This window comes from Anguilla anguilla, chromosome 5, assembly GCF_013347855.1.
Source record: "Anguilla anguilla isolate fAngAng1 chromosome 5, fAngAng1.pri, whole genome shotgun sequence".
NCBI lineage: Eukaryota > Metazoa > Chordata > Actinopteri > Anguilliformes > Anguillidae > Anguilla > Anguilla anguilla.
The window spans coordinates 56,197,073-56,223,060 of record NC_049205.1 but is presented as its reverse complement, the minus strand read 5'-3'; the positions used below and the strand labels follow the sequence as shown (position 1 = coordinate 56,223,060).

At 45.2% G+C, this 25,988-nt stretch overlaps 1 protein-coding gene across 2 annotated transcripts in view; it reads left to right on the top strand.

Annotated features, from left to right (window-relative positions):
* cdh11 (cadherin 11, type 2, OB-cadherin (osteoblast)) overlaps positions 1-25,988 on the top strand; it is a 60,778-nt gene that overhangs the window by 8,496 nt on the left and 26,294 nt on the right. Inside the window, exon 1 of one of the 2 annotated variants that reach the window (XM_035419994.1) lies at positions 22,710-22,730. The exons of the other annotated variant lie outside the window; for it this stretch is intronic. The gene's annotated coding sequence lies outside the window, so the exon portion shown is untranslated. Of the gene's footprint in view, positions 1-22,709; positions 22,731-25,988 lie in introns of those variants that run through there. 2 annotated transcript variants of the gene reach the window in all.

The window sequence follows — 25,988 nt, the reverse complement described above, 5'->3', positions numbered from 1 at the left end:
CCTGTGGTGAGACAGCTCTCGGATGAAAATTTCCACATACAAGCATAGTCCCACAAAGCAACGTACTCCCCCCTACCCACACGCACACATGCACACACATACACGGACACGTGCAGGCAGACAAGATCTGGTGATCTTTTTTTGGTCTCATTCTTTTTTTTTTTAATAAATGAAGCGTAAGCACAGTTTGGCAACTGATCTTAAGATCAGGTATAAGTTTAAATCCAAGACTTAATAAAAAAACTTTTTATAAATGAAGCCCCAGCTCTTTAATTGCAGATCAGTTGCTGCTGTGTAGATGAACTGAGACACCAGATAAAGCGCCAAACCCTAACCAATGGCTAAGGTTGCCTAACTGGAAAAGCCCAAACTGCTTTCTTTGTTTTTGTTATGATACGGCACAATTCTCTATAGAACCTAACCGTGACACTGCAGAAACGTTACACTTTCAACTGCAGTATCTCAGAAAGTAGAGCATCGTTAGCGTGTTGTTTTTGCCGGATAAGTCCTGCCATTTGACCTGGATACACTCGTGCCTCTCTTTGGGCTTATGAAGGAGTGGCGAGAGAAGGGAATTGATTAGCAATAACATGCTCCATTACCTTTCTCCACATCTGCAGTCGTCCTAAATTGCAGATGTCAACCCCCTCCACTGTCCCAACCCCCCGTGTGTACCCCCACCCCCCACACACACAAGCACACACACACACGCACATGCACAGTCAGTTTAGAAAAAGAGTCTGCGTCAGAGGGAACAACGCAGCAGGGCAGTTATTTACACACCTTCCGTTGCGTACCCCTGCAAAACCCCCCGCATCCACCCGCACCCCGTAATCCGCAGCCCATGTCTTTTTCACTTACAGATCATCCTTTCACTGCGACCGGGCTGCTAGGCGCGCGCGGTTTGTTCATTATCAGGTAGCATATGGCGGAACTGCGCATTTGCATAATCAGCTAATGCTTATTTCGCCTCTCTCCTCTTTATCCTCGGCGTGCTATTGACGGTTTCGAGATTTGCCGCAATTAAACTTCTCCGAGAGATTTGTGTGTTCGCATTCAGCGGGCTAATGAAGACTCAGAGGATAATAAAAAAAAAAAACGGCGGGGGTAAACGCGACAAATCACAACCTGTTTGCTGTCCCAATTTGGATTGGGTGCGCGTTTCAAACGCTGAAAATATGAAAGGGGCCCATCTTAGCCGTGTGGTAATATTCTGTCTTCGAATATTTAATCGCTGGCTTTGCAGCTTAGGGGATGGGCTGAATGGAAGGGGGATTGCTAAGCAGAATAGCACAGCTTTACAGAATCTGAAACACTGTTTGCTGCGGCCTTATCTTTACATTTCAGCAGCTTCGTATCTAGCTTGTGGCTTTCCAAGGGTTTGCCACTTTACCAGCGTAGATTATACCGGTTAAATACCAGCACATCTGCATGAAATGCAGCTCCCTGCTACCTATGTTAAATCAACGCATACGGATGTTCGTTTTCTTCCTCGGTATTGTAAAAAGAATAAATAAATAAAAATTAAAAATAAATATATATATATATATATATATATATATAGGTCACATTGGACGGAATGCAGACCTATATTTGTTCACTGGAAATCAGCGGATTCTCATATTTCTGTGGGGACAGTGCAGTGGAGCTCCACTGTCTGAGGTGAGGTGTGTGGAAATGTGGAAGCCTCACGGATTGGTGCCGTCGTTTGGAGTGCAGCCCTCGCGAGTCAACAGACCTTCAGCAGCTTGACTTCCTTTACATTTTTAATGTGGCTGATGGTCTGCGGGGCTTGTAAGGAAGGGAAGGTCGAGGGGGGCGACCAGCGCCACCTCCAGAGCCAGGGTGCAAATGTTAAATGGGACGGTAATGGAGGACACTGAACTTTCATCATTCACCTTGCCGCCCTCCTCCCCCGACACACACATTTTTTCACCTCAGTTGGAGTTTATTACCAGAATACTGATATTATTTCATTCATTTCATTTTTGGCATCTAGCAGATGCTCTAATTCAGTGCCACTTAGACGCACAATCCATTTGCGCAGCCGGATTTTTAAATGAAGCAATTCAGGTTAAGTACCTTGCTGAAGGATACAAACGGTAGCGTCCCAGCTGGGGATCGAACCCTCAACTGCTGGGTTGCGAGCCCAGCTTAATGACTGCTACATTGTTAGAGTTGTCAAAGGCACTTCTGTTTTTAAAAAATAGCAACGAAAAAGATATTCTTGAATCAAACAACAGTGTGTGTGTGTGTGTGTGTGTGTGGGTTAAAGTTACACAATGCAGGTTTTTTGCGGCCCTTCTAGACTTTGGGTTTGTCTCCTCCTCCATCCTCAAACCCACCCACACCTCCGTTGAGGACGCACCCCCGAGCGCTAGAAGCAGAATGTCAAGTGAAGAGGTGAGGTGGTCAGAGATACTGAAAATCCCATTTTTAGCAATAGGAATGATTCCATATAGATGGTAACAGCAATTAGGCAGCGTTATAACAATTTTTACACTGAGTGCACCCCTTAATGTGCGAGAATATTGTATGTTTCCTCGTTTGGTATTTAGCTATTCTGGACATGTTAGACAAGTTAGAACTGGAACGTACACACGGAATCGTTACATTAGCAGGCCATAGGTACATTATTGCTAGCTAATACACTTACAAAGTGAGTGACTTTTTCTTTTACTAGTTATTTGTATCCTATTCAAATATTAGCCTCTTCATTTTCTCAAATACAGCATAATATGTATGTGTTCATGGCTACGGGTAACTGGTACTTTATGGGAATTGTAGCTACCTTATCTGACCTGTGCTCTGTAGTTCTTCCAAAGTCCAAGCAGACATTTTAACAGCATTTTTTAAAAAGCCATTGGCCGCTGCATGATAATCGGGGGGATAATCAGAGGGTGGTATTACCAAGGTCTGTGCCTTTTCTGTATTTTTCTTTAGCAAAATGATACTGCCTTTTATCATCCCATATCATCTCTGCCAGAAGAAAAGCAATGGATGAACTGTGTTGCTGCTGCATACGATGCTGAGTGCCGGTGGCTGTACCCTAGCCGTTGACTTTGTGTAACCTTTCCGCATTCCTCAGTTTTATACTCCTGACCACCATTTTCACCGCACAAAATCACAACACGACATACATTACGACTGTATTCAACATGTAAACAAACTATATTGCGATAGAACTATCTGGTGGCCCACTCGAATTGTTTCGACGGGCAAATCCCAACTGCCCTGCAGCCTCTGGCAGAGCTTAACGCCACAGCAAACGGACATTCTTTAGCAGCGCATATTTGTTTTCTGCTCATCAAAAGGATTTTGTGACAGTGTTTTCTTTTCTTTTTTTTTTACATTTTAGATTCTGTGCCTTTTTTGTGCATGCAGTTGAGCGCATGAATGAGGGCCTTAACGTAAGACCATCAAGCGAGGCGGAAAATCTTGTTTAGTTCTGCTTGTAGTAGTTTTTCTAATGGGGTGTTATTGGGCATGCATGTGCAAATGGGGTCTTGGCAATAAACCTTTGAGTAGACAACGACCGTTTTGTTTGACACAAGAATTCTATTGTGCGCTGTTGCAGTTGTCAAGTGCCCGGAGAAGGCGGTAAGCACGATGGCGGTACGGCGAGCTTTTCAGCCAAGGGCCTCGCAGGCTGTGAGATTGTGTCCAGCCTCTTTTCATAGGCCTTAAGCTCTTTATCAGTCTCCAACAATGATGAATTTAACACAGCTCTGCTTCTCCAAGGCCTGTCTTTTAGCGTGCTGGATTGGGGCAGGCCAGGCTGGGGGTTGGGTGGGGGGGGGATTGGGTTGGTGTGAGACTATTTTTGGGGTGAGAGGGGCGGGGTGAGCAGAGAAGAACTTACAACCACGGTTGACCGCTGACTACGTCAGGCTAGTGAGCAAGACTTTCAGAAATGTTCAAGGTCCTGTATGGGGCTTTTTTGAATGACTGTAGAAAGTGGAAGCTGTTAAAGGAAAGCAGAGGCACCGAAGGACGCTTGGTGGGGGCGAGGGGGGAAGAGAGGGCGCCAGAAAGACAAACTGCTTTAGAGTCTATCCCTACATCTGCTTTGGCAAAGTTTGTTTAGTGTGAACTGTCAAAGTCACTTCGCAACAGTGAGCCCATTCATGCCTTTGAAATGGGGAGCCATTAAAATGGCATTGATCTTCGCCACTGCGCCTGTTGAGAGCCATCTTGATTTTGGCAGCGGTGCTGTTCTCATTCTTATCTTACTGAGATTTCCATTATTCAGCACGTGGGGGATTTTTCTCTCTGCAAAATTGCATTCATTGAGGTATTTTAAGGCACTTGAAATGATGTGCTGCTGAGATACAGTTGTACATACATTATACATGTATTCGTATGTATGTAGAGAGGAAAAGAGAGAGAGAGAGAGAGAGAGGAGGAGGAAAGAGGGTCCGGCTCCTGTTTACTGTTGCGTAAAACTCTTGTCCTTTCATGGTCGCCTAAATGGTCAGTTCCTGTGGGTTTGTGCCCCGTTTCTACGCGATCCGTTCCTTCTTCACTCAGCCATTACGGCTCCCACTTGACTCTGAAAACCCAGATCCATCAACGCAGGCCTGGCAGCTGCCACCTTTCAAATCTGTTCTGATAGGGGGAAAAAAAAACAAGAGTTCATCTCCTTAGCAGGGCAGTGAAGATAATGCATTAGCAGGTCCCTTTCATTAAAGCCTTGTCAGTTTTCCCCCCACAGACAGGCTTTTAGTTGATAAAACGTAATGCTCATAAACCAATTTTAAGTTCTGAGTTAAAGCAACCATATGCAGTAGCTACATACTGTTTGTGCAGTGAAATATAAGGTGTATGCTTTATCGAATATCAACAAAATGGGGCTAATGCATCTTGGGGACTCATTAGCTTGCTGGACAATGGCTTGCTTATCATTTCTGTCAGCTAGTTGTCTCTACTTCAAACTATCTGAAGCCATGTCCTTAGAAGTTGCGGTGGTTACAATGTGGTGGCGGATATAGTTGTGAAACTACGCTCACTGTGTGTGCTGCTACACCTGCAGTCTCGGCTAGGTCTCACTTGTAATAGAGGTTATAATCTCAGGGTGTGACATTCAGGTGAAATTAAGACTGATGATGTCATGTGTGTGGTCGAAGCTGCTCTGTCCCCTGCTCTTATATCTTTGCACCAGTCAGGCATGCTGGGAACCACTGTATTTCCTTCTGGGTGTGAGTGACAAATTATACTTTGTATTTTCATATTTTAACATGAAAGCAACTCCCAAGTCTTCCTGACCCGCTTATTATGGCGAGGCATCACAACGCAGTGAAAGGAATGAGGTGAGTCCATTTTGGCAGTTCATAACAATTACAGGCCTCTGTCCATGTCCGCTCTTCGAGGGGAGGGTGTTCCTCTTTTGGTCTCTCGCGCCCCCCCCCCCCCCCCCCCCGCTCAGTTTCTTGCAGACTAAGTGTTCTGTCAGCGAACAAACGAGCGGACCGGACCGGACCGGCGCGCTGATTGGGCTCCTGGAAGGAGGCGCTGGGGTGCGGGCGCTGTGATTTGTGCTCGGTGGAAACGCTGACGTGTCGCGTACCCTCGTCCTTGGAGTCCCTTATCCGCGCCCATCTCCTGTTTGGGCTCGGCAGGTTGCCGTGGTAACTGCCAAAGGATAGATGAATTGGACTTTTCTATCGCCCTCTCTCTCTCTCTCTCTCTCTTTCTCTCTCTCTCTCTCTTTTTTTGCGGTAATGAAACACTCCAGCCTCGCGCTGCTAGAGAGGTAAACATCCCGAATACAATTCTCCGTAAGCAGCTAACGTGACTGTGCACCTGGTTAGAAGGCTGCTTTCTTAAACAGATACATTTAAAAAAAACATTTTTGAAGAATATTTTGTTGCTAACTTTGTTAACATTGTCAATCAGTTTTACACGGAACATTTTGACCTAATTAAATATCAGTGTTTTGAACATCAAACAACTACTGGCCATCAATATTGCTAGTCAGTTAGTGATGCACTATAAGCTGGAGGCGTAGCCTCTCTGCGTTTGCACCCGGCCAGGGAGCTCCTCAAAGACGTTCCAAAGATGTTGCGCTAAATAAATATTTTTTCTCACAGAAGTAGCGATCTGTACCCGTTTCTGCGTTTAGAAGCACATTTGCTGCGTAGGCTATAAATAAGATAAAACTAACGGAGGCCCAACGGTGGCCCGCCGACTATACCCTGTCACGAGGAAGCGGCAAACGAGCGGGCATCTGTCTGGAAAGGCTCGGAAACCCGCTAACTTTGCCTCCGGTGCGCCGCTTGTGGCCCGCTCGCTCTCTGCTACATGGTGCCATTAATTGAGCCGGCTGCCAGCTACTTCGAAAGGACGAACGACTGTTTAAGGGCGACGTTCGTTTTTATTTTTTTGAAGTTTCGTATTTACCGCACCGCACTGGCACCGAACCGCTGGGAGTAGGTGGATGTTCTATCACTTGCCCCCCCCCCCCCCCCCCCCCCCTCGCGCTACGTTGCACTGCACTTCCTGCATCAAGCAGGATGCTTGAAATCAGCACTTTGAATTTGGGAACCAAACGAGAAACCGAATCACCGCGTTGACGTGACGTTCTCTCCCTGAACTCGCGCGCTGTCAACCCGCGTTTCAAACCTGCGTCGTTCGTTCCCTTGCAGAAGGAAAAAAACAAAAAACACCAAAAAAAACGCTTGCAAATTAGTATCTCAAACTCCAGGTTTCCAAGAAGCTCCTGTGCCAGGCCTTCCGTGGGCTTTCAAAAGCAGGTCAGTTTTGTTTTCCAATCTTGTTGTTGAGGCTGCATTTGATTAAAGGGGGGAGGGGGTGGTAGTGGGGGGGTGGGGCAGAGGAGGGTGGTGGAGTCAGGATCAGCAGAGGTGGAAAAACTATGTGATGGGATCATGACAGTGTATGCAAATACAAGTACTTTTCACAGAAGTAACAATTTGTATCTTTCTGTGGTTAGAAATACATTTATTGTAGATGTAGAGATGGAGCCCATGTGTCAGCGTTTATAAATATTGGTTCTCTACATAGGCCGCATCCCGACCTCGGTTACTGACACCGATATGGTCCAAAAATGGAAATACCGGCCCAATATATTGGTCATCCAATATATCGGTCGGGCTTAAGTGCTGATGGGAAGTTGAGTTTCTGGGCTGTAATAGTGTGAACTGAAGGCTGGGTGTTTCCATTCACAGACATTGTAGACTGTGACTGGTTTACCCCAGAACACGGGCATTGACCCAGTCACGATGCCGGATGTTACTGCGCATGGATTCTGAGATTTTTAAATACATTTTTGTTTTCAGCCAAAGAGCGTGCCTGGCGATAAACAAAGACCCAGAGCTACTCCTGGATAATAATACATACATCTTTTGTTTTTTAATTTCCCAAGCTGTCCTTGCCGTGGTCTTCGCAGCCGGGTCTGCAAATGAATCAGATGCACGCTCCGCGGGGCTGGCTCCTGGTTTTACAGTTCCCGTGGAAACGATCTGCGGGGTTTGCAGGGGGAAATTTAAGCAGTGCGGGCCGGTGATAGCAGGCAGATGTGGCTGTTTATCACAGGCCTTTGCCTTGAAAGAAAATCAGCACCGGCGAGCTGCGGCAAAAGAGGGGGAAGAGGACCTGGAGACGGGGAGAGAGGGTGGGAGGAAGTAAACAGAAGTGAGAGCAGGTTTTTTTTTTGGGGGGTGTGGGGGTGGGGTGGGAGGCAGGGGCGAGGGTCAGAGAGAAGGGGGGAGGAGGAGGGCGGGCTTTAAACTCAGATTACAGAGTAGATTTGCTCAGACACAAAGAGCAGTTCTGACCCTAACCCCTCCCTTTTCTCCCTCCCCTCCCCTTCTCCATGGCCTGTCTTTGGCACATTTCCAAACTCATCACCGCACACCCCAGTGAATCTACTGCACGCTCACCCCCTCCCGCCCCGCTCTCAAAAGTCGCGCATCACAGGCAGCTGAATGGGTTCAGCGGGGCCAAATCTCTCCAATCCAATCGCACCAATTCTAAGTTGGGGAGTTCGGTCTCGGGCCTTGGAAAGGAGTTAAATGGAGTTGACCCTCACCTCTGAAGTATAACCCCCCCCCCCCCCCCCCAAAAAAAAACATAGCCGGTCACCCCTATTTTACTGTGAGACGGCTTTTCAATTACATACCGGGGCTGCAGGGAACGGGCGCTTGACAAAAGCTGTGACATAAAGCATTTGTGCTGCAGCTCCATCATAGCTCCCATTGCTAAAGCAGGCTGGACAGTCAATTTAAAAGAGAAATTAATCGAACATGGTTTCAGGGAAACAATAACAGATTATGGCTAGCCGGTGGCAGCTCACTAAATCCACGTGTTGGAACGTCAAAAATAAAAGGTTTGCCCGCGGTCTGGATGAATGGCCTGCCCAGAAAGTTTCTGAAATTTCTTTGAAGCGTCAGAACACACAGAAGAGTGTGTGTGTGTGTGTCTTTGTGCTTGTATGGATAGCATCTCATCAACATTGATTATATAATCACATCGATCAGTGTTTAAAGGGTAAGTTCGCTGTGGTATCTGCATATGAACTCAAGGCTTTTTTAAATTTATTTGTGTTTCATGCATGACTCTCGTGGTATGACTGACAGGATTTTATCACTTTTTTATGGGGGGGAGGCACTGGCCTGTCATGCGAAAGGGACCACTTTATAATTTGAAATGATGTTGTACTTCTTGACGCTCAGTGTTCTTGTAGGTGTTGGCCACATCCAATTAGCTGGCCTCCGGAACAGAAGGCGAGAGTGGCAATTATTTCTCCGAGTCATCGAAATTATTAATGAGATGATGTTCGGAAATGCATTTCCTCAATTTAGCGCGCAGCGAGGCCGTCCAGTTTCGGGGGGGAATTAATCTGAAACCAGAGGGCTCTGAGCATTAAGGGGATTGGATCGTGCATTATCCTTCCCCGGCAGGAAGTGGCTTGTAAGATCAGGCTGTTTTAGAAATAATTTTGCGGCAGTGCCTGCTCCATCAATCACAAGACGCGCGCTCGGAAGAGGAGTAATCAACGCAGAGGGCAACTCGGGGTGGGGGGGGGGGCGGGGGTGACAGGGGGTGGGGCATGCGCAGGGGCGGGGGGAGGGGGAGGAGGAGGGGGTGGTTAAGAAAGAGAGAGGAAAACGGTGAGTGAGGAAGAACAAGCGCGAGGGGCGCTCGGAGATTGTAGGTGGAGGGTTGTCGGGAAGCGAGAAGCTCATTTCACAGTGGATGTGTCGCTCCTGAACTAATCAGCCGCGATGGAGCGCTGAGCAGCGCTGGCCGGGAACATTCGCCGCGTCGAAGGTGACAGATTTAGTCATTAGCGCTGGAATGGTGTGCGGGGCGTAGATCCTTTGGCCTCCGAGCCAGTGGGTGGGTGTGGCCGCGTGTGGAGGGGTGTGTGCGGGGCCTGTTCGGCTGGCAGTCTGGAGGAACTGACCCTGAGTGGCGAAAATGATTGGTTTTTGAAGCTGGCTCATGAAACCATGGATACTATGATGAAAAAAAAAAGAACAATCAAACGCTTGTCCATCTTAATAGTAAAAGGAACAAATGAATTTAGCTGTACATGCAGAATGTACCTTCCAGCAGATGTAAATCATTTACATATAAAGGAGCCCCAGAGCTAAACGTCTTTCTCATTAGTTCTTCAAATGTCAGTTAAAGACAGACAGGCAGTTCAATACTTTAAGAACACAGTGACAGGTTGATACTTTTCAGAAGGCTTCACAAACCCCAAAATGGGTGGAGTCATCTTGTGTGAATCAGTGACTTGATGACAACCAACTGATTCTTTTTGTCAGCATCAGTGACCGTGGTCTTCTCAAAGCCTCATTTGCTCATCACAGTGCCCAGTTTAAACCCTCACCCATGAATAAGCTCTGTTAAATTATTCCCCGAGGGCTTCAGGTTATAGATTCTTCTCATAACTTTGGATTTAGAGCAATACCAGTGCCTGGTCAGATTATGAAAGATTAATCTGTGGGTAAGAGTCAGGGGTGGAAAGGGCGAGGGGGCAAGAGGGGAACCATTCGCTGAGCATGTTGTACCCCACCCTCCAGGCCAGTGTAATGGATGGTAGTGTCTGTTTGAATGTGGAAAGTAAGGCTAATGGAAAGACTTATTCATTGGACAGCATCCACCTGCACCCTGCACAACGTGCGTTCTTATCAAGATTGCAATTTGCCGATGTGGGTTCTCCTGATTGCGGAAATAAATACATAAATTATATAAATAAATAAATAATCGGTCACTGCAATAGGTCACTTCCATCGAGGGAAAAGGGGAAGAAATGGCACTTCCTTATCGTGTGTAGATGGAGGTTCCTTATCTTCTCAGGACGACGCCTTCGGCTTTCGGGGGGGAGAATCGCGGCTGGGTCGATGCTAATTATGTCCAAGCTATATATTGACGGTGACAATCAAGTACAGCGGAGTTCTTGGATGTTAAATCTGTCACGGGTTAAGAGGCTGGTCGGTCCTTTTAAAATGAGCCGTCTTTTCCTTAAAGAAAGCCTTAATTATTGGCCCATCTGAAGCTGCTCCGTGACTTACATTGCCTGCCCTCAGCAGAGCACTTTGTATCGCACTGCATATTCTCCACCAAACACAGCCTTGATAGAGAACCAAAATAAACCTCCACCTCAGCACCACTGTATAATCTTTATGGTTTGTTCTCATGCCTACTGAGTTTCGCAGACCTTGGCAATAAATTAATAAAATGGAGCTTCAGCAATATCAATCCAACTACAGTACAAATCTGTAATGTGAACCAAATAATTTGTGCTGAGAGGCTAAGAACATATACCACAGTGTTTTTTTTTCCCCCCCTTCTGTCCTCAAGTGGAACATTGTTTATATTGGGTATAAATCATGGAGAATCTGACACCCACGGCATCGGGGCTAAATGCATGTTAAAAGCATACTGAATTTCCCCCAGCGGTTGGCTTTCACGTCAGTAACACGATTCTCCCGCATCGGAGTGAACGGCAGTCTGGGAGATGGGTCTGTGCGGTTTCTCCCGGGGGCTGGTTGGGTGAGCCTGTGCCAAGGGAGGGCCCCCTGACCTCTATCCGGAGGAGTGAAGGACAGTCGCTCATAATCTGTCCGATACATATGCAAAAGCTTATCCATAAACATCACTCAGGGGAAGAAGGGAGACATTGCTCGGAATATAAATACTGAAAAAATGAAATTGGGGGTTGGGGGTTGGGGGGGGGGGGGGCGGGGGGAGGGGGCGAGTGGGATTTTAAAACCCCCCTCTCCCATCCATCTCCACCCAAATGTATTAGCCACGCAATCTTGCTTAACCCCTTCTACTGCGTTCTTACATAGGTGTCTTCACCCACCTCGGCTTGGTAATCTTCTCACCGGAAAAAAAATAAAAATGCTGAGTGTCCCCGATAAGCCTAAGAAAGGGGGGGGGGGGGGAGAAACTCATTACTCGGTGCACACCCTTTCCCAAGATCCATCTAAAAAAGATGCTTAGCCATTGGAAAAAAAAAAAGGAAGAAAGGAGAGATGGGGGGAACAGACTTGAATAATCTCATTTCTTTTTTATCAACAACTCAATGAATGTATTAGAGAGGGCAGGGAGAGGGGTCGTCCGCTGGCGGAGCCCGCGGTGTCTGAGAGAACGCGTCGCGCGTTTGTCAGAGCGGCCGTTCGGATCGCCGCTGAGCGGTGACCTTTCCGTTCGTTCCTCCTCGTTCTGGGGGGAGAGTTTCGTTCCCGGGGGCTTGGCCCGGTGATCTCGGGAACGTGCGACGGGACGGGTCCGTGCGCTTTGTGTTATTGCTTATTGTTTTTTTTTGTTTTTTTCCCGCCCATAACATTGCGGTGGGTGAAGCGTATGATCACTGGTATTTAAGCCTGCAAGTGTCAGATTCTCGCCTGTTCTGATGGAGGCGGGCAGTAGTGTTACATCACATTACATTACATTACAGGCATTTAGCAGACGCTCTTGTCCAGAGCGACGTACAACAAGTGCATAGGTTCAAAGTGCAGACGGCGCTCGTGTCATTAAGGCTTTCTCACGTTCTTAAGGAGCTTAAGGAGGCCTTCTTTTTATTGTTTTCTCCACGTGGCGCGAGGCGCAAACACAATAAAAAGACGGGCCTCCTTAAGCCGGAACTGGAACCCCGTGTGGATGTCCTCCCCCTTCAGTTTGTTTGCTTGTGTTTCGGTGGAAACAGGACGTCGGACCGCCAGTAGAGCTGTCTGCGGTGCTCCTACGCATTTACGTCCTCTGGGAGATGCACAGTTAAGATACGCATTTATTTAGATCGTACATTGACATGGGTATTTTAATAGCTTTGATATCTAAATTTACATTCTGCATATTCTCCCATGAAACCTAACCCGAACAGCTTTTTTTTGAATAAAACAATAAGCATAAATAATGTATTCTATTCAGGCACGTTTCCGTTCTGTCTATTATCGCATCGAGAACTATTTATTTTCTGCACTCGAGCTGTACAAAAGGTTAAACTGTGATAAGACATAAAACTGTTATATTCCAAGGAAATACATTTCAGATATAGTGCTTAAAAACAACACAAAAAAAACAGGAAGAAAAGAAATCATGGTTTAGAATGGAATATACTCATAATTTTTTTGGGAGTGCTGTATTACTTGGGAGAATATTATCTTTTTTAGATAAAATACCCTCGGCGAAAGAGTACTTTGAGGAAGGACCACCGTCTGACCAAAAACATTGACATTCACTCAGGACTACAGCTCCTTGGCTCAGTGCCCGTCCGTATTAAAGAGGTGTAGGCTTTTCGGCCTGGCGCCCTGAAGATTGTTTGGAATTGGGCCCCCCATACAAGATTGGTCTGCCACCTGGATTTTGTATTGCTGGGATATCATTACGCCACCCCCCCCCCCCCCCCCCCAGACAGCAAACAGCAGTCAGTCTGTACTGCCATGGCTTAATTACAGCCCCCTTCTGGCTGACTCTGGCTGTGGACATGTGGCGGGGAGGCAGGAGTTTCAGTTTCCGTGGACGGTTTTGTGTTGGCCGGCTATGGCCCACTTATTTCATCCTGTGAGTTAACTGGTCAATTTAGGAGCCCTATTTCCCTGACATGTCTCCCCAAACACTGCACATCGCCCCAAGTGCATTACCCCAGCTGATACAAGGGAGGGACAGTTTCCTCAAACGGCTCTTCTTTCACCTTCTTTTCTTACTCTCCATCCATCATGCAGTCCTGTGAGCTCAGACCTGTCTGCATTGCTGCACATTAAATCGTGTTTTCGTGGTCTGCTGGACATATTTTGGCAAAAATAGAGAACTTTTCCGTATGCTATCATCTTTAAAGTAGTACATTTTGGGTCCACAGCCTGCCTGTATATAAGTGTAAGACAGACAGAAGCTGGTGTTTCAGATTGTTTGCTTGTTGCCTGTGAGGTGCTGAAATGTTGCCACTTCTTCTATGAACAGGTAGCTCCGCATCTCCAAAGCACTATATATTTTGAAAATTGTATGAGTGGTGACAGCAGAAATGTCAAACTTGGAGCTTCTGTGACGCATGGGTTTTGAATATCGGAGACCTGAGTATGCCTCAACCGAAGGATTCGGTCGAAAAAATACGACTATAGATATCGCTGAACTAGCTTTTTTCTTGTTAACTTCCTCAGCATGATTAAGCTACACGACATAACTCGGGGACGCATAAAAACCCCCAACTGTTTTTTGCCTAGGCTTGTGGCTATCTCATTTATCGCGCTTCTGCTATTTTCTGTAGTCAAGTTTCTGCGGATGGATGAAAAAAAAATGCTCATACTCGCGCCGCAGCTCGGTCATCGCCTTAGCCCTCACAATACCGCCATTGTGTCTTTCTTTCTCCACAGTCCTCCCGCCATCCTGCTCATTGCTGTGGTTCTACAGAGAAACCGCTTGCCAAAAACGCTGCTGGCATGCTACACACTGAATTGAAATTTTCATTGGCTCTTGGCAGCCCTTGGCTTATGAAGTCTGACATCTCAACAAAATTTCATGACTTGTCTTGAAATTGAATAATAGCTGGAAGTTGCTTGAAAGAACAATTATTGTGGCTTGTGAGCACCTGGCACACTGCACTATCTACATCCACTGTAGGGGCTAAAGTTTATTAATAATCATAACAAACACATTTTGACTATAATAAGGTCTGCATTTTAAGCTTTGGAGACATGAATGGCTACAGATATTTCAAAATCATTTTTAAATAATTAAAGATGGAGATACTATGCTGTATGGGACACTGAGCTACACAAAGCAAGATGAAAAAGGATGGGTTCCTACTTTAAGGAAGCAGGAAGCATATAAATTGCTTCTTCATGGCCCCATACTGCATATGTTAGGATAGCATATTTCATTACAATTCGTATCATTGCTGAAGTAAAGATGCAGTACCTTTCATTCTGATGTGACCATTTTGAGCATCAACTTTGTTTTAAAAAAAAATAATATCCATTACCAGTCTTGAGGAGTTTTAGCATTGCGTGTTAAAGCTACGAAAAATGGAACAGGCACATATGTGTGTCAGCTTGCTGCGAATGTTTGAACTGGTTTTCCGAGGAAATATTTAAAGGTTTGATTTAGCAGGTCAAATCTCGCATTTAGTTTTTGTGTGCCCTGAAGCCCTGACTCGCTGTGGTCACATGGCATTTGATGAAAGGAGTGGAGGGGGTTCCCTGCGCAGCCTGGCCGCATTCCCAGACTGCATCTGATCATCCCCGGTGTAATTGGCTCCATAAATTCTGTATGCTGATGTGTGTTGTGTTGTTCGGGTGCAAAATGGCTGGCGTGTATCTACCCCGTTTGGTGCTACACATTGGTGGTGTTTGAGACGCAATCCACTACCGCTACCAACCCTCCCCCCTAGAATCCCAGCCTTTCCCTGTGAAGTGTCTTGAGATCCCTGCAATGGAAGTATGGCACTGTATGCTGTAAACGCAGTTAATTTGTTCATTCATTGGCCTCCGCTTATTGTGTGTTGCTTTTTTTACATTTTTTATTTTTTTTACCAAAGTCTCAAGGGTGGGCAGGAAACGCTCTTTATCTAAATAGAAGCTGGGACGCTAAATGCTTAGCCGGACTCCAGGGTCCTCCCGCAGTAATTATGGCAAAAAATAGGTCTGCTTCACTCTACCAGGCCAGAAGCATCTGATTTTCGTTAGCATTTGAGAAGCCAGAACAACTGAAGAGAATACGCTACGGTAATAAACGTGACTGAACTGCATTCAGAATTCTCAGTGGACCGCAGTGGGACCTATTAAACCATCTAATTTTTCACTCACGCTCTTCTTGATATGCCTTCCTGCCTGTTTTAATCACAATATTGTTCAGTTTGCCCTTAACCGGAATTTACTGGAAATATTTTGAAATACTCTACGCATTATAGTGGGAAATATGCTAATTATTGCTGCTTTAAGGTATTGCTAAATATTACGCTGCTGGAAAATAGATTTTTCATTAAACTTTCAAACATATGCACAAATTTTCAGTATATTGCTTTTAAAAAGCATAAATAAATTTAAAAAGCATATGGCGTATGGATACTAAATATAGTTCTTGGGTCAACAAAACTTGCAGGAATGAAATAATGGAAAATAGACACTGTGCTCTATAAATTAGGGTGGAATACTGCAGGTGCAGGGCAAAAAAAAAAAGGTCACAGAGGAGTTTGATCACACTGCACAAAAGAAGCCTTCATTAGAAACTCTCTCTCGCTCTCTCTCATGTGAATTGTATGATCACAAATATAAAATTCTGCAGAGGCGGATGCATATATATATGTGTGTGTGTGTGTGTGTGTGCGTGTGTGTGTGTATTCTTTATGTAAAATAGTGTTAAAACCCGGGATAGAAAATGTTGGTAAGGAACCATAAAAAAAGCATATCTTCAGCTCATTAAAACACCTATGGCAGCACGGTGTGTGTGTGTGTGTTTGTGCTCATTTGTGTGTGTGTGTGTGTGTCTGTGCTTTCATGTGTTCATGGTGTGCGTGTGTGCGTGCGTGTGTAGTAGTAGCTGTAGTAGTTCTGCCCTGATACATTAGCAGCACTGTATTTCACATGTATTACTGCTTTGCAATTATCAGGGCTTGGAGATTTATCTGTTGTGAACTATCTTTGAGATCATACACTGGAGTGCAGTCGTAATAACAGCCTCGCATGTAAATCATGACCATACCAGTAAATACAAGGGCTCTCTCTCAGAACCGCCCCAGTAATATGCCGGTCACGCAAAGCATGGGTAACTTGCATGCGCCTATGGCTGCAGGAATGGTGGGAGAAATGAACCCGCTGAATTTTCAGTTGAGTTGAAGGGGAGAATATAATAGAATTGGCAAGGTAGAACTGCCAATAGACGCCTTTGTGAAGAACGGAATTTTTTTCTCTGTGGAATGAATTGCCGAAAACTGGACAGACATTCCTAAAGCCTTCTTGCTTCCCAGTGTCCTCCAGGCTGGTCGTTCATTTCTGAAACACGAAATCATGAAAGAGCATGTCTCCATTCAAATGAACTGCTTTTCTGGAAAGTTCTAGGGGGCAGCCAGAAATGTTAAGTGCGCATTTTATTGCTGGTTTCTTTTTTTCTTTTTTGTCTTGAATTTCTTTTGTGAATCATGTGGCCTCATGAGTGCGTGATACCTTGTGCAAGTGTTGAGGTCATGAAGTGGCTAGTACGGTGTCTGTTTTGGGACAGACGGCTCCGTTCTCCTCACCTCTCCTCCACACGTGCCCTGTGTTGCTCACTGCGTAGCGGGTAGCCTAACTCCAAAGCAGAGAGTTTTCATTGGGGATGGTACTCCTTGGCGGATTCTCAAGCCAGCACTCCCATTCTTCATATTCATAACAGCCCCCGGGGGAATTGTCCTAATTAGCTGAAATGGGTGCAACGGCGGCCAAATATTTCCGCACGATTGAGACGTCTGACGAATACGCTCGTTTGTGCGAAGCGCAACGCACCTCGCGTTCCTCGCTCTTTCTGTGCGCGCTGCCGGTATTTTCTGTTTCCTCTTCCTGTTTCCACCGGTGCCGTAGTGACCGCAAAGCAAAAGAGGACACACAACAGGGGATTACTCACGCTGCATCTGCATAACATTGCGTAAGGCGGCTCAGTCACAACCAAAGGTAAGTGTTAAAGCAGCGCACTTATGTAATCATGGATAATAATTCCTAGTGCAGTTTCCCCACACTATTCAGTGGCAAGGCGTCCCGATGCGTGATACATCACTGTTTGGTTAGCGGCACCAAACCATGGCCAGCACCCTAGCGGGAGGGAGCAGAGGGCAACCGGATGTGAAATCAGTGAGCGGTGGAAAATATGGATGTTACGTAACCCCTCAGTTTTTCTGGCTCAGTTTGTCTGGTGGTGTAATCTGATTTTGTGCTTGGACGTGAGATGGAGATTATGCAACAGGGGGAAGTGCAGAGTGCAGACGGTCCAGCGTCCCTCTGTTTGGCACGCGCGCCTCAGAGCGAATCTCAAAAAAGCAGAACAGCAGACACCCCGAATCGCCCCTTCTGGTGTGTCATCTTGGCACGCAGGGCTGTGATTGGTTCTGCAAAGGCTGGCTGAGATTGATAAAAAAAAAAAACATAAAACACTAGAGTGCTTCTGGATATGTGTATTCCAGTTGCGCCTCACGGGTATTATTCTTTGCTCGAATGCTTATTTGCATCAGGGTCTTATTCCCGGAGTTTGTATGTGATAAAGTGTGACACGCCGTCTCTGAAATCCTGGGAAGGAAATGTTTCTTCTGCCACACTGGAGAAGGCAAGGCTGAAAGCAAATAAGTCAATAGGTTCTCATTAAACAAAAAGAATTAAGCAGGAACTGACAGTTGCGTGCGGTGCAGACTTTAAATAGAACATTTGTGAAGGTAGGGGAAGGTAAAATAACTGTAGATGTGCCAGCCGTTTTATGCTTCTTTGGTATCTCTGTGACTCTTGTCACTGAAAAGTTTGACTTTATTCCTTTAAATGAAAAATAAATAAATAAATAAAAATCAACTTTGAATGACCTGCTCAGAACTTTATCTTGTGTTGTGCAGGCCCACTTTATAAATGTCACTTTGTACGACAGCGCGGTATCAGAGCAATGGTAAAGCAAGTTGAGTTATAACAGACTTAATGGCTTTACAGTGGAGAATTGCACTTTGAGATCTCTTTTTTATTTATTTCTTTTGCTTTTTTTAAATCAAGCAGTCTGTAAATTGTTCCTGGCAAACTGTTCTGTGTTCAGGATTTAGAATCCACCGGAGTCTATTTTTTTTTTTTGTGTGTGGAGGAAATCAGAGAATACATAAAGCTCTCTGCCTCGCATTCCAGATGTGTGTCTGTGCATCCCGAGCGTGTAGAGGAAGCAGAGTGAGTACGTATGCGCGCGCTCGAAGGGCACATTCCAGCATAAACTGGGGGCTGCTCACGCGCGTGGAACGCACCATTTCCTTCTGATCCACCAATCAGTCAATCCGTCAGCGAGGAAGAAGGAAAAATATCAGCACAAATGAGGGAGGGAGAGGTAGAGAGAGTAAGAGAGAGAGAGAGAGAGAGAGAGAGGGGAAAAGTGAGTACATCTTGCTGGTGACCTCTGACCCGGCCTGTTAGCTGAATAAATCACAGTGTAATGGCGACGTTAACGGAGGCAGTAACCTCTCACATGGGCGAATGACCCTGTTGTCGCTGTCGATTTAGCCAAAGCGTGTGGCTTTGAGAACGGCCGCCAACAGAGCAGCTACTGTTGTTCAGCTCCAGATCGCAGGTCCACTCTGAGAGACGCGCTGGAATGGCTGGATTTATGGTCCGGTTGCCATGGTAGAGGGCTGACGTTTCTGCTAGCGCGGTAGTTGGGTTGTCACTGAAAACAGATAAACCACCTTTTCCTGATATCATGGGATGTGGTCCATCAGGGTCACCAGACCATCTCCAGGATAGAGAGGAGTTTTGTGCCTTTGTTACATCACAGATATGTGCTCACCATGGCTATCAAAAAGTTGTTTTTTTTTTTTTTGGGGGGGTTTTTTTGGTACGTCTAGCTAAAGAGCTGGTTTTCAGGATAGGGATGCACCCAGTTGTCTGGTCTTGAGTCCTGACCAATCAACACTGGCAAAAGTGCATCACCGTACAAGAGTGACCTCTCTGGTCTTGCAGTCTTCCAGTACAGTGACACACATCTCTGCAGGTGGACTGTAGGGAGAAAAGAATCGCTCGCCAGTTACACCGATTTCCTGTCACCCAATGCATGCTGGGATAGGCTCTGGCCCCCCTGTGACCCTGCCAAGGATAAGCGGGTATAGATATGGAATGGATGGATGGAAAATTTGTTAGGGAAGTATACTAGAGACGTAACAAATCACTGCTGTCAATACTGAAGTGCAGAAGCTCTGGTCCTGGGTGTGTTTGAGGACGTTGTCTTCATTTGGCTTCAGCTAAAGTTAGCTTTAAACTGCACGGCTTCTGGAGGCAGCCAAATCAAGGTTCAGCCGAGGCCTCAGCATGCATTTCACAAATCCCCGAAATCATCGCTGAAGAGGTCCGTGTTATATAAAATGCCGTCATTTACCCCTTTCGCTAAAATAACTAATGCTGCACTATTTTCACTGTTTTTGATGACTAATTCAAACATATTGTAAGGTCTGTAGTGGATACCCTGCCAGACTGAGGAAAACATAGAGAATATATGTCACTCCAGGGCTAGTCAATAGCGCTGAGCTTTATACTGCTGACTACTTGAGCACTGCTGGTGTGTCATGGTTTATATCTTACACATGCATACACATATTTACGCTAGTGGGGAGGCCTCCTGTCTAAAATCAATACATACTTTATTTACTCATGACTCAACCATATTTGTGTTTCTCTTTGTTTTCTTGTGCAAGAATGTTGATGAAAACCACACTGACTGTCCTTTCCATTCTTGTAATGCAATATTGAGGGGGTGCAGCATTAAATCGAGTTAGTCCTCCTTATGGATTTGCGTTCAAGAGGTTAGTGATATTGCAATTAGAAAACTAGACCCGCAACATCCCTGGCGCAGGTGTGCCAGCCATATAACACCTGAATCCAGTCAGGAAATAAACGTCTCTTCCGGTGGGATTACCGTGGCCCATAAACCCCCCCAAAAGAATCACATTGGAAGATACAGAAAACAATTGTAATCCCGCGAGGATTAACAATCTCATTTCTCCACCGACCGGAACACAGAAGAGGATTTCCCCTCCCCTCCTGGCCTCGTTTGATATATCTGTCGCATTAATATCTTATTAATTTCTGAGGGTTTTTCCGCGCGAACCGCCATACGGGGCGAGCACTTGAGCGCGTGCAGCTCGGATCCAGCTCGCCGCCGCTCCCTCATCCCGCCCGTTCTTTTGTGCGCTCCCGAAATGGCGGATTGGACTCACGCCGTGGCTGAAAGCCACAGCTACAACACGCATCCCCCACCCCCCTTTTTCCGAGTCTAAGAAAAGACCATTGTGTGTACTGTACATTAAGAAAGAGGTATAAGCCCGGGGCGCGAGACGCAACCCCCAAGTAATGCTGCATTAACTGCTTGGAACGGGCCCAGGGAAGATCTAGCCCAAGGCTCGCAGGCACCAGGAGACGAACCCAGCCATAAGCCGGCGTCCCCCGCTCTGCTCTTCGAGTCTGCAAGCCAAAGGTTACCCCTGTCATCAGTCTGGGAAATTACAAGCATTTTCATGGTTATAAAAGCAACCTTGTTTATTGGCTTTGGCAGGGGCCCTTATCCAGTGTGACTTACATAGCGCACGCATGATCCATTTAAACGCCCGGAGATTTACTGATGAAATTTAGATTAAGTACCTTGCCGAAGGTTACAGGGGTAATGCCTCACCTGGGAATTGAACCAGCAACCTTTTGGATATGCGCCCACTTCCCCGCTCAAGCTCTAAAACAGCCAGGATGTGTGTTGTTTACGTGTCGGAAAATAACAACGATAGCAAGGCAATTGTGCGTAAATATGTGCTAACTATGGTACCACTGGGCACGGTGCAGTCTTCTGATGATTCTTGAACAGCACTTTGCTTTATTGATTATGGCTATTACAAGCAGTATGCCAAGCGGTTTTGATGTAGCGCACTGCGGGAACCCACTGAGATTGTTAGCGTTTGCTTTGATCCCGCGGGATAACAGCAAATAGCGCTACTTCTTTAATGCACAGAAGCGGCCATTACTACGTTTCCAGCATCTCAGTCTTCGCAGCTCACAAAAAAAAAGACCACATTTAATGGCGAGCCAGAGCTTGAGGTTGATGAATACCCCTCATAACATCTACACACAAAGGAGCAAGAATCACTCCAGTGTTCCTTTCAAGAATCTTAGGAGACAAAGCCTTCTTTGGAGACCCAGCATGCAACAGCCCATCTTTCCATTCTACTTCCAATTAGTAACCACAATACCGCACTACAAAGAACAGAGTGATGGACAGTCTTCCCTCTGGGGACCGGTGAAGGTTCTGAGGTGGATGCAGTCGACTTTGTAATGAGGCTCATCAAGTCGCATCATCCGTTGAGCCGACGGCATGCGATTCACGTGATTCCTGTATGCAAACGGGTGTGTCAAGGCCCCCCCGATGCGGGGAATTAGGGGGACAGCTTATTACCTGTGGCGTCCTGAGAAAGCCAGGAACATCGACGGCGAGCGGCCCTCATCTCCTTGCTCTGTCATCTCGTCCCGCCGGCTGAGCCGTTCCGATGCGTCTCCGTCACCGCGCGTTTAACCGCCGATCCCGTGATCAAAGTACGCCGGGTTCCGGCCGCTGTGCATCAAAACCGTAGCCAGCTCAAAAAAAAAAAAGAGGAAAAAAAAAGCCTCCCATCATGCTGCAGTAGATAGTATCTTTGGAGGGTCAACTTGTCAACAGATGTTAGGGCTCAGACAGAGTGTCTTTGTTGAGCGTGCAGCCTCCCAGGCAAGGTTAGAACAATCCACACCCTGTTCAGCAAAAAGAAAAAACACTCACAATGGGCTTTTTAAGCCTTTGTAAGGTGGACGATAATTTGAAAAAGTGCCTTGCTGTGAGATACAGGCTTGTCCCTTCTAATGAAATGTTCTGGAAGCACGTTCAGTCTCTATCAGGAGACTGTGAAATCCTCCTTCCTTTACCGTTGGTTTGGAACGAACTGTTGATTTTTATTTCTCACCAACAGTGCGGTAATTTGGTTTATTTGATGTGCGATAGCGGCCTGGAGCAATTTGAAGAGCAGTTTTTTTTTTTTTTTTTTTTTTTTAAGAGACATGAGCGTAACTCTGCTTCTTGCTGTAGGCTAGGGGAGCATTTAATGCACAAGGAAGAGAACACTTGGCTGACTTACGCATTTCATAAGGAGACGTGATCTTTGGAAATGTGCGCTTTCTTTTTTTCTGCAACACCCACTCTGTCTTTTTCACTCTTTCTCCCTCTCTCTCCTTGCCTTGACATCCTCTTTGTGAGCTTAACGATCATAGAGATGGTTTTGAGCCCGTTTCACTCAACCACGAGTGAGATCAGTTCAGTGACTATGAAATTGCAAGTTTAGCGTATTCGTAATATGCTACTGGAAAAGCAAGATGAAGAGACAGATTGGTTTAGTTCTATTTTCTCCCCTTGCGGTGTGTGTGCAGGATGTTCGCTGGCGGTTCTCTGTTAAACCTAATAAAAGCATTCTTTTTTAAGGAACAGGATTTGGTTCCTGCTCGTGAGCACCATGGGCACAGGCTTGCTGGTTTGAAACACAGACTCCACTGGAGGTACCATTTTGCATAATCCAAACAATTGTTCTATTTCATGAATGCTTTTATGATACTTCATGTTATATATAAACCTAACTCAGTCAGTTTCACACGGTAATCTGTCAGTGGCACTATTCCAGTGGCAAGATTGAGTCTTTGGCCTCAGAACTTTTTGGCCTTAGTGTAATAAACATTTTCGTTTAGATTTATTACATCACTACCCTGAACTTTTTTGCTTGAAAATATTATGAAATACCTATGCTAAGGCATATCTATGATGCACTGGCAATCTCAGTCTTTATACACTTTAGCCAAATTTGTGCACCTGAGTTTGTTGTTCTAAAATGTGTTCTGGATGTTTCTGGGCGTGGTGCTCTTTTCTGTGTGGGGAGGGGTGGACGTGGCTATGGAGACTGTGGCAAGAAGTGCTTGGTAGCTGCTGCTAAAAGTTACCTTGGAATTACTTTTCCTGTGTAAAGATCATTAGAACACTGCCTAATTAATGTTAATACATTTTGCTAAAAATGGTATCTCAGACCACCATTTTTCTTGTAGCGTTCTAGGGTGTGTCCTCAACGGAGGTGTGGGTGGGGTTGAGGACGAAGGAGCAGACGGCTTTGTTTACATACACTGAGCCTACAAGGGCTGCAAAATCCTACATGGTATACCTTTATTATGCATTATGAATTTGCTGTTAATAATAACATGTAGTTCAACCAAAAATTTGAAAGAAACCAAAAAACTTCAAGCGCTTTGAAATGTAATTTAAAGAACGGTGTTGAAACCTGATTTTTAATATTTTAAGCTTTCACTTTATCATTCTCACCATGACAGTTATCATATTAAAATTGCACCTCAGATTTCATTTAGCAAGGTTTTGATGATTTAGAAGTAGACTGCCCCAGAGAGGGTCTGGTTGAATGGCTGTCAGAAAGAACATGTATCTGTTTTATTGTGTGATTTTATATCTGGCCCTTTCTTATTAAAAAATAAATAAAGAAATAAATTGAACAAAGGAGGTGTCAATCATTCAAGGTGGCCAGATTCATACTTGACAGAAATCTCACTAATGGAACACACACACACACACACACACACACACACATCCACACATGCACTCGCACAAACACGAACACACGCATACACACACACGCACATACGCACATGCACTCGCTCACACACACACACACACACACACACACATGTGCACATGCACACACATCTTATTTTATTACAGTTTAGAATGTGTACAATCGGAGAATATAAGTAATGTAGGTCAAGGAGACCTGTTCCTAATAATTCATCTTTTCTCTGTTTTTGCTTCTTCACCAGGTTCTAAAGTGTATTCTATCTCTGGGTTTAATCTTCATTTTAAACCTGTCATCCTTCCTTCCCTCTCATGGCTGCAGTCTGGGCTCTTTCGTCTCCAGTTCCCCGCTTCTAAGAATCCCAAGCATTTTATTTTTCCCTTCTTTTTCCTAAAATCAGTCCCAGACGTTGCGGTATCCTGCCCCCCCCCCCCCCCACCCCCTCCCCCGACTCACCCCCTTGTGTCCCAATGGGATGGGGTAGTCTGAAACTGGGGCCACTCCTCCTGGCTGCTCTTGACAGGGACCCAAAAAGATTCAGAGAGGGCGGGGGGTGGAGCGGTGGGGGATTTGGCGGTTTGGAGTCTTTGTACAGCTGGAAAATAGATGCAGTCACTTCCCCCCTTGTGTGAAAGGAATATTCTTAGCCTTTGTATTGGACAAAAAGGGAAGAGACGTGGCATTTATTAACCTCCCATGTTTAATTATAGATGAGGCTCCTTGCAGCTGATGGAAAAGCTGTAGACCTGCAGATGTCTTCAATGACTTTTTTTTTTTTTACATTTTTTATTGCCGGGTCGTTAACATTCTTGGATACACATCAAAAATCTGAAATGGTAATTAGAATGGTATAATAATTACAGCCCTAATTATGACGTTATTGATGTGTTCAAAAAATCGGTCTTTACAAATCGTGAGACACCCTGGCATTTTGGTGCGCAGCATGACTTCGTGAATGCGAGGCGCGGGGTGTATTCGCTGCCCTTGGTTCCCTTGAAGTAGGCCTTCTGTACTATAAATACAGAAAGAGAGATTTTGGTTAATGTCGGCGTTGCTCGGAATTAAAGCGCACTTCCTCATTTTCATTCAATTTGACCTTTTTTTAAAGAAAATGTTGCGCTGTATTGATCGTTTTAGCATTGGTTCTCATCCCGGTCAATTCTGTTTACTTCTGCTCCTCCGTTTGTAGAAACAATTATGGATTTCTCAAGAAGAGGGCCAAATTAATAAACCGAGGGAGCATAAAAAAACGTAAATTTATGTCTATAAATCGTTCATTTTGATAGATTGTTCGGTAGCTGGCCTATAAAATGTATGGCCGCTTACATTTTATGACCTGCTCCATTATCAAATCAATATCCTTTTTAGTCAAAACTGTTATTTTACCATCTTGTGTATTCAGCGGTCATCTGCTATATATTATCCTGAAATAAACCCTATAATCGCACCACATGCAGGTCGTTTGCTCTGCTGCTCTGCAGATATAGACATTCGCATTAACAAATGTGAGAATGGAGGAACATTCAGTGTAATATAATTTTCTTCATTTCTGATGGCGGCCGGTAAAAAATGGGGTACAAGACAATTGCCATTTTAAAGGTTTTTTTTTTTTTTGTTTACAGATTTTGAGTTTGCATATAGTCACCCCGCCTCTTTTTGTACTTTATTTAGCGCTCCAATGATTTAGACTTCATATGATTAAGTGATGAGTCAGCGTGTCATTATTACCTAATAACACGCTCACGCATAACTAAAACTTAAAGAAAAATGACTGAAGTTAGCTTCCACAGAAGCCTTAAGAAAGATGATATACCCTGATTATGTATTAAAATGTTATTAAGTTATAGTAAACATTTGATTAGCAAAATTTTCAGGTCAAATTTCGCTATATATGTTTTGCATAATAACCACTGTGTACAGCTCAGTAAGAAACAATCCAGTTTAACTGCCTTGATCGAGTGAACAAAAAAGTAAAGATCTAAAATTCGAACCTGCAACCTCCTGGTCACAAGGTAACCTCCACAACATCACACTGTTGCTTACTGCTGTTATTTTTCTGGCACCTGTTTTGTTTCTAATCCTTTCTTTCTTCTCTTTACTGTCCTTCATTGAAAGTTGCATCTTGCATTGAGGCTCGTTGACAAAAACAGGTCCTGCAGTAGTCGTCCTCTGGCAGGTTATTCAGGGT